Genomic DNA, 8704 nt, shown 5'->3' on the forward strand with positions numbered 1-8704 from the left:
GAAACAATCTTGAAAAAGGGGGACAAAGCTCCAATTTCCGGGACAGTCCTGGCAAAACTGGGATCTCTGGTCACCCCAACTCAAGCACACCAAACAAACCAATCAAGCATCACGTAAGCCCATAAACGCAAGACCAGCCTTCCACCAGGATGTTTTTAAGGCAGACCTTCAATCAGTCAAAAGCGAGATGCAGCGCAATACTAACAACTAAATAAGTTATCCTTGATCACAAATGTCCCTTTTGTAAATTCTACCACTGGGGTTTAACCCACCACTTTAGGCAACTCCTTTACTGGACCAAACAATGGAAGTTGGTGACAAAGTAATGCTTACCCAGCTGTGAGCCTATGTAACTTTGGCATTAGTGCAGGTTGTAGCATCAGCATTTGATCCAGGTACGGGTTACGCAGGTGGGGAGGGGGGGGGGGGGACACAAAGCACCATAATCCCTTCTGCGTGTACTTGCAATCAGTGTTCACTTGATTCACGTTCTCCCGATCACACCATCCTTACTTCCATTACTGTGACCCTTAGGATGCTCTCTAGATATAATTCCATCCTCCCACAAGTACTATATCCGCCCACCCAAATTCTTTAATTCCATCATGTCTCTTACATCACTACCCAAGCCGTCCTCTGTGCACTTTGGTTACTTGCCTGGGCCAACTTCTTCCACTCTGCCTCTCACTCTACACTTTTGAGGTTTACTTCCATTGCAGTCTATGCCACTCCTAAAACTCAAACTTATGTTTCAACACGATTTTGTTGACTGCAGCCAACAGTTTTGCCCGTCCAGGCAGTTTAGTCAAATATAACTACAATATTTTGGAGTCATACATTTGGGACCTTATTTACCTCGCATGTGACCCATACATGCCACACAAAGGCTATCCTATTGAAACGTATAACTCATGTGACACTACAGAAATGCATACAAATGTGCACTCCACAATATTGCAGTTATATTTCACTAAACTGCCCTGACAAAGCAGACAGGCGAAACTGTTGGCAATTGCTCTTCTTGCTATATTGTCACAAACCTGAGTTAACATCATGAAAAGGTGTGATCTTGTCACTAACACAGCTCACAAAATATATGTGGCTTTGTATAATCACATAAAACTAGTTGTTTATGCCGTCTCAATAAACTTGACACTTTATTCGTACACGTACCTTATATACCTTTTCTTGGAGCACTTGCATGGGCATGTATCCACCCATAACTATTATTAACAGAACCAGCACAGCAACCACGTCAAGTTTTCACAGTCCTAAAACCCACCATTACTTTTGATTCTCCTACTGCCACACCTCCTCTCAATTGGGTCTCAAAGTATTTTGAGGCGGAAATGACGAGCATTTTTTTTTAAACACTGAATGTATTAAGTAGTAAACCACAGAGTTATTTATTAAGGAAACATCGAGAATGAAAGGATCCAAGTAAACAAAAGTTGGTCTTTGAAAGATTCTTTCTCTTTGCCTAAAAAAAAAAAAAAGTATGTGCCACCTTGGATAAAATAAAATAGACCTGCAGTTTCTAGAGTTTTTCCTTCTTCTTGTAGGGGAGTGGTCGGTTCATGGGATTATAAACAGGCCTTTGCAGTTTGTTTGACCTCATGTAGTATGGTGGGCGTTTCCTTGACTTCTTTGGAATCTGCGATGGATTCATGTATTGCTGTTCAAAAAAAGGCTCTTCAATGCGTCCATATAGCAGACATTTGAAATAACGAAAAAGTTCATCGTCTGACTTTTTAATGGGCTGATAGAGAGCACACTCGTCAAATTTCTCCAAGTAACACAAATTAATGTTTAGGATCTGACTTATCACTTTATTCAGTTCAATGTACCGAGGACGCAGACACATGTAGATTTGGAAGGCTAGATTATCAAAAGCACAGTTGCTGAATTTATCTTGTCTGTGTACTTGTAACCCTTTCACTGCCATGGTCATAACATAGGTCACAGTATCTGAGTGCAGAGGCTCCAAAATCACATGTTTCAGAAGAGGCCAGCAAAGATTACTCGCTGCTTTGTAGCAAGTCAAGTCTTTCCAAACAAGAGACGAATATGCTGTAGCAAGCAGTGCAGAGCGGACAGCCTCATGTTCCATCAAGCAAATGCCAAGCTTTGTAAGGTGTGTATTCTCTGGAAGAACCAGGGGGGCAGACTGGGGCGCCTCAGCAGCTTCAGCTGCTTCCTCCCCATCATCGGATTCCGAACTTGACCCGGCATGCTCATTTATCTGCCTGCCCAACTCATCTGTTTTTACAGTGGCAGCCATGGCACTGTCTTCATCGGTGGACATGTAATCATCTGATTCAGGAACATAAACTGTTGTAGAGTCAACCTCAGTCGAAAGCGGGCATACAATTTCGCTTTTTGCTGCGCCAACAGGTTTATCTGCGCCAACAGGTTTATCTGTAGCCTGATGACAAGAATATCTGGCTTTGTCCAATTCACCCTGATCATTAGCAGCATTTGATTCTTCAGTATTGGCAATGATGTCCTCATCTTCGGAGGAGACGCAGCACTCAATGATTAACTCAATCACTTCTTTAGTCAGCCGTTTGAGCTGCTTCGGTAGAATTTTCACGGACCCAGTGCTTCCAACTGTAGTTTTATCTTTATTAGATTTGCAGTTCTCATCAAGGATATTCCACTCGTGGGTGAGTCTCGTGTGAAGTGGTGGCAGGAATGCTCCCATAATAGGGGGCACAAGGGTTTCATAGTACTCTGGTGGAGAGGAGTGCACCAAGGGCTTTAAAAAACTACGGAACATAACAAGTAGCCTGTAATCAGGGACATTTTCCAGGTTTTCAAAAGCAAAATAAAGAAGTTTGTTACAAAGGTTCGGAATGGTGTAAAAGCCCTGCGTTAAAGATGAAGCAGCATACCCCAAAATACTAAAACATGAAGCATACATGGTGGTGAAAAAAAATTGAAGTCTTTCCAGTGCAGTTTCATATTCTGGTGGATCATAAATAGCCAGCAAAGGTTGCAGATCAAGAGTGCAAGTATTCTTCACTTCCAGGCGATCAAGAACCCTGGGAAACCTGTTACTCATCTTCGATTGTACTGTTGGCAGAAAGAGCTTATGTTGGGTACTAATGAGAACAAACACATTGTCAAGAAGTTTCAGTACATGTTCAGCGCAGGGGTTACGGAAAAGTGGTTCACCATCTGGCTTCACTCCAATTACAAATCCTCCAGCCTCAGCTTTTTTCAGATCTGCAGGACAGCAAGACCATCTCAATACTTCAAGAATGGTGGCAAGGCAATGGAGAATACCTGATCGGTTTAGGTCCATGGGACTTTCCACAAGAGTGTCTGTAATGTTAAGATCAGCACCCACATAGGAGACCAGCGTTCCAGGTTCAGCAAATACCCTCCCAATCTCTTCCGACACCCAGAGTGAGGAGACCGGGGCTAATAGCTCCTCCAAGAAAGCTTTCTGTTGCTCGTAATCCATGAGCTGGTTAATCAGTACAACCATTGCCTCAACGAGGGCGTTTTTCTCCATCTGTGTCAGTTGGAGACGTTCGTTGCACAGCAGCTGTTTTATGTGGTTAAAGAACACGTTAAAGTCAAGTAGAACTTCTTGTGCTTTTTCTCTGCAAAGCTTATTGATAAGGATGCAGGCATCTCTTCTCGCAATCTTCAGAAGTGGTCCGTCTGGAGATCTGATCTGCTGAATAATTTCAAGTAATTTAGTGAGAACCGAAGAGACGGAGCCATTTTTAAAATTAAGGAATGGCCGGAAAACGTCTAGAAGTTTCGGAACAAATGCCAAGATAGTGGGTTCTTCGGTCTTAAAAATCAAGACAGTTTGAAGCAACTCCATTGCATCGTTTTGCTTGAGAGCATCGATCTGCGGACCTTGAATAATATTTCCGACAATAATCTCAATAAAGTACACCAAAGCTTCCCACTGCAAGTAGGAGTGAGCCGATTCGCTATTCACGTCGCCCGGTTTCCGTACGTTTTCCAATGGAAGATCAACTGAAGAAGTCATTTGTCGTTTCAAACAACTAATGGCGGCTTCCAAACACTGCTTTTTGTAAAGACTGCAGGCCGCATCGATCACCCTCCTCTGCTTACCCCGGAACGTTCTTAAAAACTTAGAAAATGCTTGGTCAGTGGCAAAGTCCAGGCGAGAATATTCACACTTGCGGCTGTTATTTTTGGAAGGAAATCCCACCTTCATTAGGTTTATACTTGTAGCAAGAAGATATTTTGGGAGCATAGCTAGCAGCTCGGAATTACAACGTAAAGCTTTATGACTAAAAAACATCCTCCATGTTTTCTGAGTTAAGGAGCTCAAGAACTGGCTGCAATGCGTTGTGAAAGCAAGCAAAGAATTAAGATATTCCACAAACGCAGAAGGTATTTTGGCATGGCCAGGCATGACATCGGGTGGAAAAAACTGTTCACCGAAAACGCAAAGCAGCTGGCATCGGCTTTTCAAGAAGGAATAGCCCCTCTCTGTCAGTGCATCTTCAGCTGATGTCAGTGGGAAAGGGAAAACAATTGGTGCAACCTCGTCTGCAAGCTCCACAATCGGTCGATTCTTGCCGGGAATCTTACTTATCCTTTTAACAGCCAAGAGCAGTACCTCCGCAGCCTCCAGCTGCAAATCCGGCTCACTCTGAAGGCACCATAGAGAATCCAAGAGTTGGCATTTGTTATCAGCGATGTCCTCCAAAGGAACCACACCAACATATGCTGCTAGAGTGTCGAGGGCGGTGATTATCAGGTGGTGGCACTCGCCCGCTAGCTCACCGGAACACTGTTTCAGGACTTGGTAGCTCTGGACAAAGTCGTTAAGTACACTCCGTACTATTCCCAAAACGGCCTGCTTTTTGTTGTTTAACTCGATCCCCTTCTGTTTGCGAAGAGCTACAGGAGTCTGCAAACTCGTAGACCATAGCTTCATGTCCTGTGCTAGCACTGACAGACTGAGCATAATCAGTTCGGCCTGTGTGGCTCCTTGCCGACAAACACTGTGCATTTCCGTGAACAGTTCCGACCAATCAGTTGCCCAGTCTTTTTTGATCATCTCAACCAGGACGTGCACAAGTACCTCTTTAATGCGGTTCTCCTCTTCTAAAATGGGGTTTGTCCCGGAAGCTACCAGGCCCATGACACTATTCTTCAATGACTTTCTCTCTTGCAGTGATAAATTGTCCCAACGAGTCCTGACGTGATGCTCTATTAACTGAAGCCCATAATATCGGACTGGCGCGCTCCCGGTTTTCTCTGCCAGCTTCAAACCGCAGGGTGCGCAGACATCAGATTTCTCTTTAATATCGTCGCAGAGCTGCGCCGCCTCCTCTCGCTTTTGGGGACTGGATGTCGGGTCCATAATTGTGTTCACAGCACCTTTAAGCATTTCGCAGATGAATTCGACTTGGTCGCCCGCCATTTTGCAGACCTGCAAAGAAAATGTGGTGCGGAAAAAGCGACGCGAGCTGCAGTTCAAGGTAAATTCATTTCCGGTTCCGGTTCTACTACTGAATGCTCCTATTCTAAAATGGCCTTCTGCCACCCAGACTATTGAATGCTCCTATTCTAAAATGGCCTCCTGCCGGCTAGTCTACCAAATGCTCCTCCTATTTTAAAATGCTCTGATTACTTACTGGTAATCTTCATTACTCCCAGTCCTACTCTTCCTTGTCACAGTACTTACCTCATGAGGCCCCGGCCTCCGACACAGGACCTTCTTTTATTTCTTTTTATCCCTATAACTCCTCCCTCACAGCCATGTCACTCAGTTTCATATTACATGCCGGAGCATGGGACCTTCCCCGCAGGGAGGGTGAGGAGGGTTGTCAGTACGGTGACGAGGAAGATTATGACTGGGAGTAATGAAGATTACCGGTAAGTCATCAGAGCATACCTCCACGTCCACTCTCCCCCGTCCCAGTACCTACCTCATGAGGTATACCAAAGCATACATGCCAACATTCTGTGACCAAAAATCTGCACAAATCTTAACGCACAGCTCTCAACTCACACGCTTTTGGCTGGTGTCACCCGCCTTGAAACAGCTGACTCACCCGCCAAGCCTCCTGCACGCCCATTCATTTCAATGGGCGTCTCACCCGCCAAAAACAAAATCGGGTGATTTCACCCGCCTTTTCGACACAAATGGTTGAGAGCTATGTTAACGTTTAAAAAATAGTAAGCAGCATAATGATGACATCACAGGAAATTATGTCACATCAATTTTACCCAATGAAATGACAAAGAAATACATCTGGGGGTTAACAGCCGCCGATTATCACGAGATGGCTCAGCAGCAGGGAGCTAAATCAAGAAATACCCACTGAAAAGCTATAAATCCTTCTATGTCAGCAAATGCCTGCTTTGGAGGAACCGGTGTGAACAAGATGATAACACTTCGGTACACCTCAAAGAAAGTGACGGCTGCAAGGGCTCCCACAAATTCAGCTTGTAAGGCAAGCCCCAGAACAAAAGTAACATGGAAATATATTGCTGTATTAAAAGTCTGCCAACTGGCAACATGGGGCAGTTGATGGGGACATCCCTGAGGCTCAAGGCCCCTTTCAACTGAAAAAGTTGAAAGGCCCTGAGGACGTCCCTGCCCTTGACACATGAGCTTCTTGTTCCTCGCTTCCTGTATTCATTTTTGTGCACCCAAGTCTATGTCACGTAATCTGTAGCCAGGCACACATCCATCAAATGAATGGGCCATTTATCAAGCCCACCTTCTGAATGCCGGGGTTGGTGCTCTGCTCACGTTGGCCTGGCTTGGCCTGAGGCAGACAGACAGGCAGGCCTGTAAATCGGTAGAATTGGACACCGAAATCTGTAGGTGGTAGGAGGCAATGTAAAAAGCAGGAGCCTACCACCCAAATTGGTAGGGTTGGCAAGCATGGACTTGTAACATGTGTTTGGCTGAGTTGAAATTCAGTGTGTCCTTCAAGGTATCTGATAAAGGGAAAGGAAGAGTGGGGGTGATTGCAGATTGTTCACTTTTGTTGTTATATATTTGTTCAATAGTTGATACCGAGCGACAGCAACACTAGAGGACAAAATGTGTTCACTGGAGAAAAAAAAACACAGTAAAATATTTTGTATGACCAAATACTGTGGGAGGTTTTTGGGTGGACCTTTTGCAAATTTTAAACATGTTACCTTACCATGGTGTATATTAACATCATGCAAATCTTTCATTTTCTCAAACTGTCTCTGAATTTGTAGGCCACATTTTTAATAACTACAAACAGCTTGATTTCCTTAGACGAGTCACTTGTTTGTGAACCCAGCACCCCCTTGTTTTGTGTCCCATTATTTGTCCCCCACCCTCGCCTTGGGACCCCGTGGAGCTATAAGCTCATTCACCATGCCTGAGATGTTAATGCATTTCATTATCCCCTCGCCTCGACCCAAGTGTTCACTTAAAATAGGCCCGAACAGTGCCATGAAACCTGGGTCAGGCTCTCCTGTACCGCTGAGGGCAGAGCGAACCCCTACCACCTCCTTCCACCCTCACTATATTTACTAGATTATTCAATACAGGCCTCATTTAAGCATGGCCATTATGTTCCCATAAGCAGCTTTATTCTCATACATGTCTGCCTGCACGTTTTGGCCCAATGCAAAGGGGAAATGACCATCAAGCTGTGATCAATTCCTCAACAGATGCTGATGCACAAGGTGAGCGCCTTTTTGATTTCGCTCACAGTGACCCAGAGACAGAGCTACCCGGTGTAACGTCACTTTTTGCTATCTGTCAGAAAATCCTATCGGTAGGAAAATCTGACAGGAATTGTAATGTCATTTTTTGCTACCCGTCAGAAAATCCTACCGACAGCAGGCATTGGGCAACCCACCCAGGGGTAGGAAAAAGTGACGGGGTAGGAAAATCTGACAGCCTGGCCTGTCATTTTTTCCTACCCGTCAGAAAATCCTACCGAGAGCAGGCATTGGGCAACCCACCCAGGGGTAGGAAAAAGTGACGGGGTAGGAAAATCTGACAGCCTGACCTGTCATTTTTTCCTACCCGTCAGAAAATCCTACCGACAGCAGACATTGAGCAACCCACTCAGGGGTAGGAAAAAGTGACAAGGTAGGAAAATCTGACAGCCTGACCTGTCATTTTTTGCTACCCGTCAGAAAATCCTACCAAGAGCACTTTTTGAACGTGTACAAGGAAAGTGGGGGTACATTTCAACGGCTAGGTACTAGGCACTGCATAATACATTGGTGGTTTATTTACACTTAGGGCCTCATCACGAGTTGGGCTGTAGCCCTTAAATGCGGTGGTAATGGTATTAACGCCGCATTTAAGGGCTGGCCCTATCACGAGTTAGGTGCTAAATCGGCTGTTTTACCAACAACTTTTTTCTGGAGGTGAAAATCCCTGTTTTCGGCAGTATTACAGCCGGCTGTATTAGCCCGCAGTATTAGCACCGAAAATTCCCCATTGGATCCAATGTACCCAATCAGGAATGGGGATTTACCGTTAAGGCCCAACCCGTGATCCGGTGGTAATACCACCGGACCAGTCAGTGCTAGGGCTATTACAGTCGGTGGTATTGCAGCCGGGAATACAGCCCAACTCGTGATGAGGCCCAAAGTCTAAAATGGCACATGAATATAGGTTGCATTGGGTACAAGCCGAATGGCTCAGTCCAGAGGCCTGCTTCGTAGTGGGCGAGGTCCTCTTACATCACGACTG

General features: G+C 45.1%; 1 pseudogene; it reads right to left on the reverse strand.

The window, feature by feature from the left end:
- Positions 1-1382: 1382 nt before the first annotated feature.
- LOC138471849 (exportin-5 pseudogene) lies at positions 1383-5472 on the reverse strand (annotated as a pseudogene).
- Between the last annotated feature and the right edge of the window lie 3232 nt (positions 5473-8704).

Source organism: Ambystoma mexicanum, chromosome 8 (genome assembly GCF_040938575.1).
Source record: "Ambystoma mexicanum isolate Mex_15411 chromosome 8, UKY_AmexF1_1, whole genome shotgun sequence".
NCBI lineage: Eukaryota > Metazoa > Chordata > Amphibia > Caudata > Ambystomatidae > Ambystoma > Ambystoma mexicanum.